The sequence below is a fragment of the Lagopus muta genome, chromosome 3 (assembly GCF_023343835.1).
Source record: "Lagopus muta isolate bLagMut1 chromosome 3, bLagMut1 primary, whole genome shotgun sequence".
In the NCBI taxonomy this organism is placed as follows: Eukaryota; Metazoa; Chordata; class Aves; order Galliformes; family Phasianidae; genus Lagopus; species Lagopus muta.
The window spans coordinates 20,252,244-20,261,570 of record NC_064435.1 but is presented as its reverse complement, the minus strand read 5'-3'; positions in this window follow the sequence as shown (position 1 = coordinate 20,261,570).

The window sequence follows — 9,327 nt, the reverse complement described above, 5'->3', positions numbered from 1 at the left end:
CTTTGCTACTTTTTTCTTGTTGTGACATCCTTCCTACCATACAGTACACGTGACAACTGCCATTTAGTGTATTCATAGAGAGGGGTTTATTTTAGTACCAATTGTCACACCTGCTATTAACATACTACGTATTTCAGTTGCTAAATATATAATAACAACTGCAGTACCCTTTAAAACTGACTTAGGACCGAGATGGGAAGTGGCTGCTGTGAACTTCCTTTCAGTGGTGTGTTTGGGCTGGAGTTATTTAGGGCTGTGCAGTGGTTGATTTTGTTTGTGAGGAGTTGTGAGGAGGGCCAGCCTTGGAATAACAGATGTCTGATAATGTTGGGCCTTCCTAGGGGTGAAGAAGGATAATTTGGGTACAGGAACGGGAGGTGGTCTGTATTAGATTTAACTTATAAGAAAATGCTACAATAAGAATCTCCTTTTGATTTGGTTTAATGTATTTCTGCAGTTCTTAAAATAATAGTGGCAAATGGAACAAGGTTTAAAGTGTATAAAAATGGAAAACTTTCATTCCATCTCTGAGAAGCGTGCCAAGTGATTAAAATTAAGGTAAAAAGGAATTTGTGGAAGAAATGAAGAGTATGGTCTTCTCTGGAATGTGAGTGGTATGGAAATTTGATTTGTACTATAATAAGTAACAACAGGTGATTGATGGCCTAATAGGGAAAGCAGGCACATGTGGATTTTTACCATTTACATGGCTGGAAATAGCTGGAATCTGAGAAGGAGAGACAGCTGCTGCACAGCAGAAGTATCCATAATAGCAACGCACCAAACTTTTAATAAGAATCTTGAAATGTTGATGGTTAGCTTTTAAAGACTCACAAATAGGTTGTAGCAATGAAGTTGTATTAGAAAACAATACCTTCAGTGAGTTCTAGGATCGCCTGGACTGGAGGGAAGTAGAGAGCTGGGAGGAAGAGGAGCAAATACGGATGTTTGTTAGGGAGAACTGGACAGTGAGAACATGCAAGCTAGGTGAGGGGACAGGTCAGAGTGGTGTAATCCATGGCATGAAGGCCATCCAGGTGGGTACCAGCGGTGGTGTGCCCTCGGGTCAGTACTGGGGCACCCAGTCAGGACAGAGTGCACCCTTAGCAAGTTTTCTGATGACGTACAACTGGGAGGAGTGGCTGACAGACCCCATGGCTCCCATTCACGGCGACCTCGGCACAGTGGAAGAGAAACAGGCTGATGAGAACCGTGTGATGTTCAGCAGACAGAAGCCTAAAGCTGTGCGCCTGGGAAGAAACAGCCAGGAGGCTGTTGGTCAACTAGCAGGGAGGGAAATCCTGTACAAGATGGCTACAGCTCCCAGGCACGGAGAGGAATTCCTGTTCTTCTGTATCCTAATATAGCAGTATGTTAAAACATTCTGCTTTTAAACCTCCGTGTTAATGCTCATAGGGATACTTTTGATTTTTTGAAAGCTTTTTGAAAGATGAATGCATCTATGTCCTGCCTAACTATTAGATGCAGAAAACCATGGCCCACAGGGACAGGTCCAGGAACAGAAGTGGTGAGAAGGTAATCAGATGCCTGGTACATGAATTTGGTTTGACTTTGTTTCAGTAGAATTCACACTGTGGAAAGGATGCTTGAATTCTGCACATCTCTTATGTCAATAAAGGCAGTTTGTCTTCCACCTAACAGGTTTGATTAGTGTACAAGGCTAACATTTGCCAGCAGCTTGGTATTTGCCTCCACGCAGATACTGTATAGTGCACAGTTTATCTTACACTAACTTTCATATCTTTAGGACACAGTATGTGAGATGAGTCATAAGCAAATGGCAGCACCCTTCACTCGGTGGGGATGGGATCTTTTTAGTGGTGCTTTAGTACAAGTGAATCAACTCCTGCCCTTTCTGTAATGTCACTGCAAGAATTACTGCTGGAGTAAATTGTGACACCTTAATCTTGCAAAGGTCAGCGTTTGCATTTTGTACAGCCAAGGAAAACAAGTGTAATATATGAATTCCTGCTAGTGCAACTTCATTGTGCCAAGAAGGTTTAGATCAAGCGTAGAGAAGGATTTTTTCATGGAGAGGGCAGCCAAGCACTGGAATGGGCTGCCCAGGGAAGTGGTGGAGTATTTAGGAGATGAGTGTGCTTGGCACTGAGGGATGTGATTTAGTGATTGGACTTGGTAGGTCAGGTGGATGGTTGGGCTTAGTGATCTTGAAGGTCTTTTTCAACTGAGATAATCCTATGATTCTGTGATTCTGTTCTATGAATTCGATCTTCTCTTTCTTGAGCTTCATTTGAGCCCATAAGCAAATTATTGCAGCATTATGCTTCTCTGAAACTTTTGGGCTTGGAAGAATATGTGCAATTTCTTTCTCTCCAGTGAGAAGAGAGTTTGTGGGGAAGCACAGAGGGCACAGCTGTTTTGTATGAAGAAATCTACAGGGGAGACTAAGTATATGGAGAGCCAGCTTTGAATAGCAAATGCTGTTTGGCAATACTGTAGCATTCATGTTAGAGCTTAAAAAACAAAAAGTGAACGTGCATGCTATTATAGTTCTGTTTGCTATTTATTGGCCTGTGCTCGGTTATTCTAAAAACAGCATTTTTTAGCTGTTGTATTGTGTAGATTCATTAAGGCCTTCTGCTGCCCTGCATGATGTGCTCAAGTGTGCTTCAACAAAGTCTTGAACTCAAAGCTCTTTTTTTTTTTTCCACCTCTAGAGAGCAGCCTCGAGCTGCTTTCGTGGAGCAGTCCCAGGGAAACGTTCAGCTCTTACTGAGAGATAAAGGTTTGAATTTAAATGTTTGATCTCTTAGTTATTGCATTCTGTAGCCTTATATTACCAAGGAAATACTTAGTATTGTGCATGATTACTATGCTTTGCTTCCCCATGCTCCTCTGAGATTAACATTCTGCTGCACACATTCACTTACTGGTGAGCTGGAAGTGGACTCACAATTGCTACCTAGAAATTCATATTGTATCTGAAATTAAAAATATAGGATTGCAGAACTGGATTTAGCTACACTGTCTATTATTTCAGTTGATTTCAGGCTTGCCTTTTCTTTCCAGTCTCATCAGGAGGAAATCATAGTTGCTGTGGACAGGACTGCACAGGTACTTTATTCCCTCATAAATCCATTTGGCCATTTCCTGCCTTGTGGCAGTGGTGGGGCCAGTATGAGGAAGCAGAGCTGCCAACAGACCCAGCTGGGTTTTCCATTGTGTGGGTTGCCTGCTCTGACGTGCGGCACTGCACATCCACCAGCGGTAGCAGAAGAGAGATGGAAACAAACCTGGGTGTTGGAAGCGCTTGTCAAGATCAGTGCAAAGCCAGCCCAGGAGCAGCTGTCCCTCTGTTGCTCTCATCCAGGGGAAGACAAGGCTCTGGGCAGGAAAGGGTTTTCAACTTAACTTCACCTTAAAACGTGATGGAGAAAACGACTGCAAAAACAAATTCTGATTTAGAGTACACGGCACAGTGAGAACCCATTCTCCACCCGGAGCAGCCAGGGACAATGGCCCTTAGCAACCTCCTCCTGCTCTCCTATGTCACCTTTCATCATGTCGTTGGCTGCTCTTTCCTGAGTCTCAGCTTTTGTCCTTCTGCTACTTTGACTTTCCTGTCTTATTTTTACTGCCGTTCTTCAATATTCCTTCACTCTACCAGAGGCTGCAGTTCGGAATGCTTTCATGTTGCTTAGCAATATTCTTCTTTCCTTCTCAGGAGCTTGGTTTTCTTAGAAATATTCCATGTTTGCAGTCCTCGCTTGCTTGTCCTGAATTCTGATGTCTCCTAATCTTTATTCCCCATAGCTAAACAACAGCCTAACAGGCCGAGTTCACCCAAGTGAATGTTTGTAGGCATTACTAAGGCTACTTGGACAGTACTGTTTTGGAATTGGTTATATTTCACCAGATCCTCGGTGGCTGTTTAGTTGTTAAGAGGCTTGCTGCCTGCTTGTTGCTGCTTGTTGCTGTTTGCCCCAGACCAAACGCGTGCCATGGGGCTGCCTGTGCTGCTCTAAAGGGCCATCAAACAAAATGCACTCAAATTACACATTATTCAGTCAATCTAGTCATTATGCTCCACTGATGAAGAGTCTTGAAAAAAATTGAATTATACATGGATTTCTCAGTCACCAATAGTACAGAAAGCATTTGAAGAGGCAAGAGGGAAACAATGCAGTTTTGACCAGCTGCTAAACCCAAGCTATTCCCAGAATCCCAGTTGCTCATTGCAAAATCATGTCCAGAAATACTGGTGTTGGTGTAAATGCTTTTACATCTCATTTCAAGGGTAAGGTTAACCCCTAGTAAGTAAGTGCCAGAAGAATGGGTTGTAATTGCTATTAAGACCACCTGGGAGGTTGCAAAGGAATGCCAGCAGCTCCCTATTGCACAGAAAAGCAGAAGTATCTGCTGCACTCGTTTAGTGGGAAATCAGATGAAAAGACTGTAATGCAGAATTGCTTGTCAGAAGCATATTAAGTATACATAATTATCAGGGGTGACTCCAGTGCTGCATCTTATTATTATGTGTTTAAAGTTATCTGAAGGATGGAGTAGTTTCCCCATAGAAAAAGCAATCAAGAATTCTTCAAATGGGGGATCTGAGTTTTGTGTCTTTAGCATACAAATAATTTAATTTTTACAGAAAGCAACTGCAAACACAGGAAGTGGGGAAGGACAGGGGAGAGTGTGTGCTTACATCTCTATCAGAACAGAATGTGGACGCAAGCATCCTGAGCTTACATGCTTACGTGCTTTAGTGGAGCCTAATAGAAATATGCAGGGAATAGAAACGTGTAATCAGGGAGAAGTCTAACAAAACAGACTGACCTCAGCAAGATGAAGTAGGAGTGTTAAAATGCTTCTTGAACATCAAATGGGTGTGATGTAAATTCTTCACCTACATGTCCAAAATGGTTAGTTTGTACAGGCGTGTAAATGACCCACTTGTAGTGAGAATTGAGACAAGTGCCTGGCAGTGTTTATCTCTCAACAATCTTTGTTACAGGTGAAGGTGGCAAAGATCTTCAACTTGATTTAGGTGAAAATCTGGTTATCATTCGGGTATTGACATGAGCTTCCCTGCCTGTGGAGGTGCTGCAGCTTAGAGCATCACACTCCTTTTCTCAAGTCTGTTAGCTAAATAATAGAACAGAATAATTTGGATTGGAAGGGAGCTTAAAGCTCAGCCAGTTCCAACTGCCTGCTGTGAGCCGTGCTGCCACCCACCGGCTCGGGCTGCCTGGAGCCCATCCAGTGAGACTGTGAGCACCTCCAGGGATGGGGCACCACAGCTTTCTGGGCAGCCTGTGCCAGGGCCTCGCTGCCCTCTCAGTGAAGAATTTTCCCCTGACATTTAACCTAAATCTCTCCTAGTTTAAAAACATATAAACATTTCTGTTTGTAAGCTCCCTTCAAGTGCTGAAAGGCACAGTAACATCTCCCTGGAGCCTTCCCTTCTCCACGCTGAACAAATTCCTTGGGGCACTGGTTGACCTCTGAAGGTGTGAGGTGCTCCAAATCTGTTCATGTAAGTTGTTATTCCTTCTTTTTTTTTTCTTTAGAGAAATGAAAGAAGAACCTGGCCCTTCAGAATGGTGTATCTACAACTGCAACATTGCAGCCATCTTCAAGCGCTGCCCAGTTTGCCTGCTAGGGCACCATTTAAGTGTTGAATAGAGGGTCATTGCTGTCATGCCCAACACTATGATTGCTGCTGTGAGGCCACTATTAGTGCACATGGCAGTTTCAGGCCCATTACACTGAGTGCATTCAAGAGGGCCCAAAACCTGTGGAAAATGTATAATGAAACTCTTTGGGAACACTATTAGGTCAACTGACACCAGAACGGTATATGCAGCTTGTTGTTTTTCTAATGAGTAATACTGTTACTACTGTAAAGTAGCTGTTTCTAATAATTGTCTAATTTTCGAATGGAAGAATATATTGAGATAATTGCATAAGTACTGTCTAAAAATAAATTCTAAAACCACTAAAAATGGCTTTAAATTTGTTAAATACTTTAGCTGGCCTTATTGAAATACATTGCTTCAAAAAGTGGGAAATTATTCTTTCGTGGTGAGATGAAAAAAGTGGTTTTAATAACAAAAGTGCTTTAAAAATTTAAATATGCAAGCACTTCAAACCTTACAGCTTCAAATGTGGAAAAGATGAATTGGTCAAACACTGTCCCCGTTTCAGTTAAAGACAGTCTTGCCACTTATTTCAATCAGGTACGGGTTACACTCAAAGTGGTAAATCTAACCTATAATTTCCCTGCTGCTTTGCTTTGCTGGGAGATAATATATTTACCTCATTCAGGCCTTGTATCTCTCATTAGCTCTCATTCAGGGACCCCAAAGAGTTTAACAATCACACAAAATCCACTTATACTTAACATACCAACTTAACATACCAACGTAGGGATGTCATCCCTCTTGAACTCTTTCCTAGCAAATCAAATCTGTGAGATTCAAGACTTCAACAGGTGATTATTGTAGATTTTACAAAAATCTTTATGAGTGGGTCAGTTACTTCACAGCTTTAATAATATTCTTTTTTTCCCCGTGTAATTATTAACACAATATCATATTTTGATTTAAGTAAATCTTTGCTTTGATATATTGTTATTTGCAATAAATACTGAAGTATCCAATATTTTTGTGTAACATGGAGAAGGTGTCTTTATCAGCAGGAACATCTCCTGGGAAGAAATCAAAGAACACAGGGGGCAGTGTGAAGGCCGTTTAACCATGCATGATGGAATTCAGCTCCAGACAGCACCACTCTTGGTGTAACTTACGTGTACACTGGAAGTGCAGGCTCTCACTATAGAGAAGAGGCACAGAGCTAATTGCAGTTGTTGAACCATGTCCAGTGACATCTGACTTGCCATAGGGCAACTGAGAAGACAAGCAAGGAAGAAATGGGGCCTACAGGAGGTCCATGCCCTCCTAGATGGTAGGAGGCCAGCCCACACATCATACAGCACTTGGTGTTTTGTTCACCCACCTGACTTGAACTCTTTCCAAATGACAATCTACGAACTGCTCTCCAAGCTAGTAATGGGATCCCCATTGACTGTGGCAGGGCATAGGCAGTTTTAGGAGCCTGAATCTCCTGCCAAATTCCAAGTACTGTTTCCATTCTGCTGTATCCAACTCACTGTGATCCTTCCACAGAGCTCTCCGCAAACCCGTTTTGCAGTCTTATGCAGGGAAGCTTTAAGATGAAGCATTCTTTGTTGCTGTTATTCTTGTTGCTTTTTAACTATTCTTGAAGCTATTAAATGTGTGGTATTTATCTCCCTATCCTCACTGTGAATCACGCAGGGAAGATGAAACAAAGGTGATGGTACCACCTGCTGTGTGCGAACTCAGTCCCACGCTGAACACACGCGTTGTATGGGTGATAAATCTGCATTCAGTGACAGCAGATTTGGGCTCATTGCTTTGCCTCAATCATCTGGAACACAAACAGTAAACAACAACCAAGCCCAGCTACTATCAGCCTGCCATCTCTCGGGTCCAGGTGAGTCACGCTGCTCTCTTTGCACAGATGCACAACAAACCCACAGTTCATGGTGAGGGCTCCCAGGTGCAGGGTCAAACTGCTAATAAATAACCCGTGTACCGAAGCAATTCTCATCGGTCGGCTTGCTGGGGAAGCGAGGTGATGCCCCATGGTGTTGTTCAGATCTGCAGCACAATGTTTTCTAAAAACAACGGCTGAATAATTCCAGAATTTCAGGGAATGTTCTCGGCACAAATGGGTAGCATTTGTCTACGCTGGGTGACATCAGATGAAAAATGATATTTTACTGAAAGAAATGATATTTTACTGAAATAGCCGTTTAGTCCCTCTCTCATCACTGCACTCAGGGCAACTGATGATAATGGCTGAGAGACTTGGGGGACTTTCTGTAGGCCTCTCTTCTTTACCTGTTTCCTTCTTTACTCCATGCATACCCAGGAACATGCTGATTCCAATTTGGGGAATTGCAATTTGACTTATCCTGCTCCCTGGCCCAGCAGGTGCAGGGCTTTGGCCAGGCTGTGAGCCCAGAGGCCGAGAAGCAGGCAGGGCCACATGCAAGCACGGCCATTTGCTAGCACTGCCTCAAGGCCTCTGCAGAAGTGACCAACACTGGGGTCACATGCAAACTTCTCCACATCCTGGACACTGGATCCCCTCTCATAGGCATTTTATACTTGCACACACTAACATCCACATGCATCTTGCACAGACCTCTGTGTTTTCTGTTCCTGAAGAGCAGGAAAAACAAAAACATCTCTTTATCAGGGACAGAACTGACTTTGCTAACCTCCTCTCATAGCCATATTGATGTACATTGAGAGGGACTCTTGATGCTTTTGAAAGAGGACCTTTGCTGCCAGAAATCAGCAGGGCCTGATCTCCTCTCTCCCTGACCTTCAGGGCTGGCGCTGTTCAGATCCTACAACTCATTTACACCTGTCCTTGCGCACTGCACCGCTACCCAAGAAGATCAGAAAGAAGAGCAGAGTGAATTTATCTTAATCTGCAGTCCTTGGTGTCCTCTAGATTGATGAACTCCTATGTGGTGAATTCATCTCCTGAAGCATGGGAGAAGACCACCGGGAGACCTAAAGCGTGCTGTGGAAAATGGATCAAGAAAAGTGACATTGCCATGGGAGAAATTCTGCCATGTGTATTGGTAACACAGGCAAGTTCTCATTCAATGCCAAGTAGATATGGATAAATTCTTAGGAGAAGGTGACTTTCAAAGCTATCAAGCCTTTATGTAACACTTATTCTCTATTCATTCATGACAAAGTTTCACTTGATGGAAGATGGTGAGTGAGTAAACCTCAAGCCCTACAGGACTATTGTAGATAACCAAGTTTCCACAGCTTAACTTCTGCAGCTGGCTCAAAATGGCGCACTGAACGGGAGCTTATCTGCTGGCAGTACATGTGGTCTTAAGGTGGCAAATAGCACCTCAGCAAGCCATAGTCCTAGTGAAATCTCCCCGAGGTCATCCTCTCAAAAATCAAAGAGTGCCTCGGTTTTGTCTGTTCTCTGTTAGTTTACATTTTTAGCCATTTGTGATCAGCTGTATTCTAGTAAATTGTCTCTTTTCTGTGTTAACCACAGGTGGGATTTGCCTTTTAACGTGGAAAAAAAAAAGTTAATAAAAGAGGCTGAGAGAGAAAACCATAATGCTTAAAAACAATGTAAATGTATTATACAGTGTACAGAGTCTCAGATTTTTGCTTCTGAAGGAGAACAGCCGTGTCATATCGCTCTAAGAAGAAATTATTCAAAACACCTCTGCTAACTGATAACTGCTGAGAT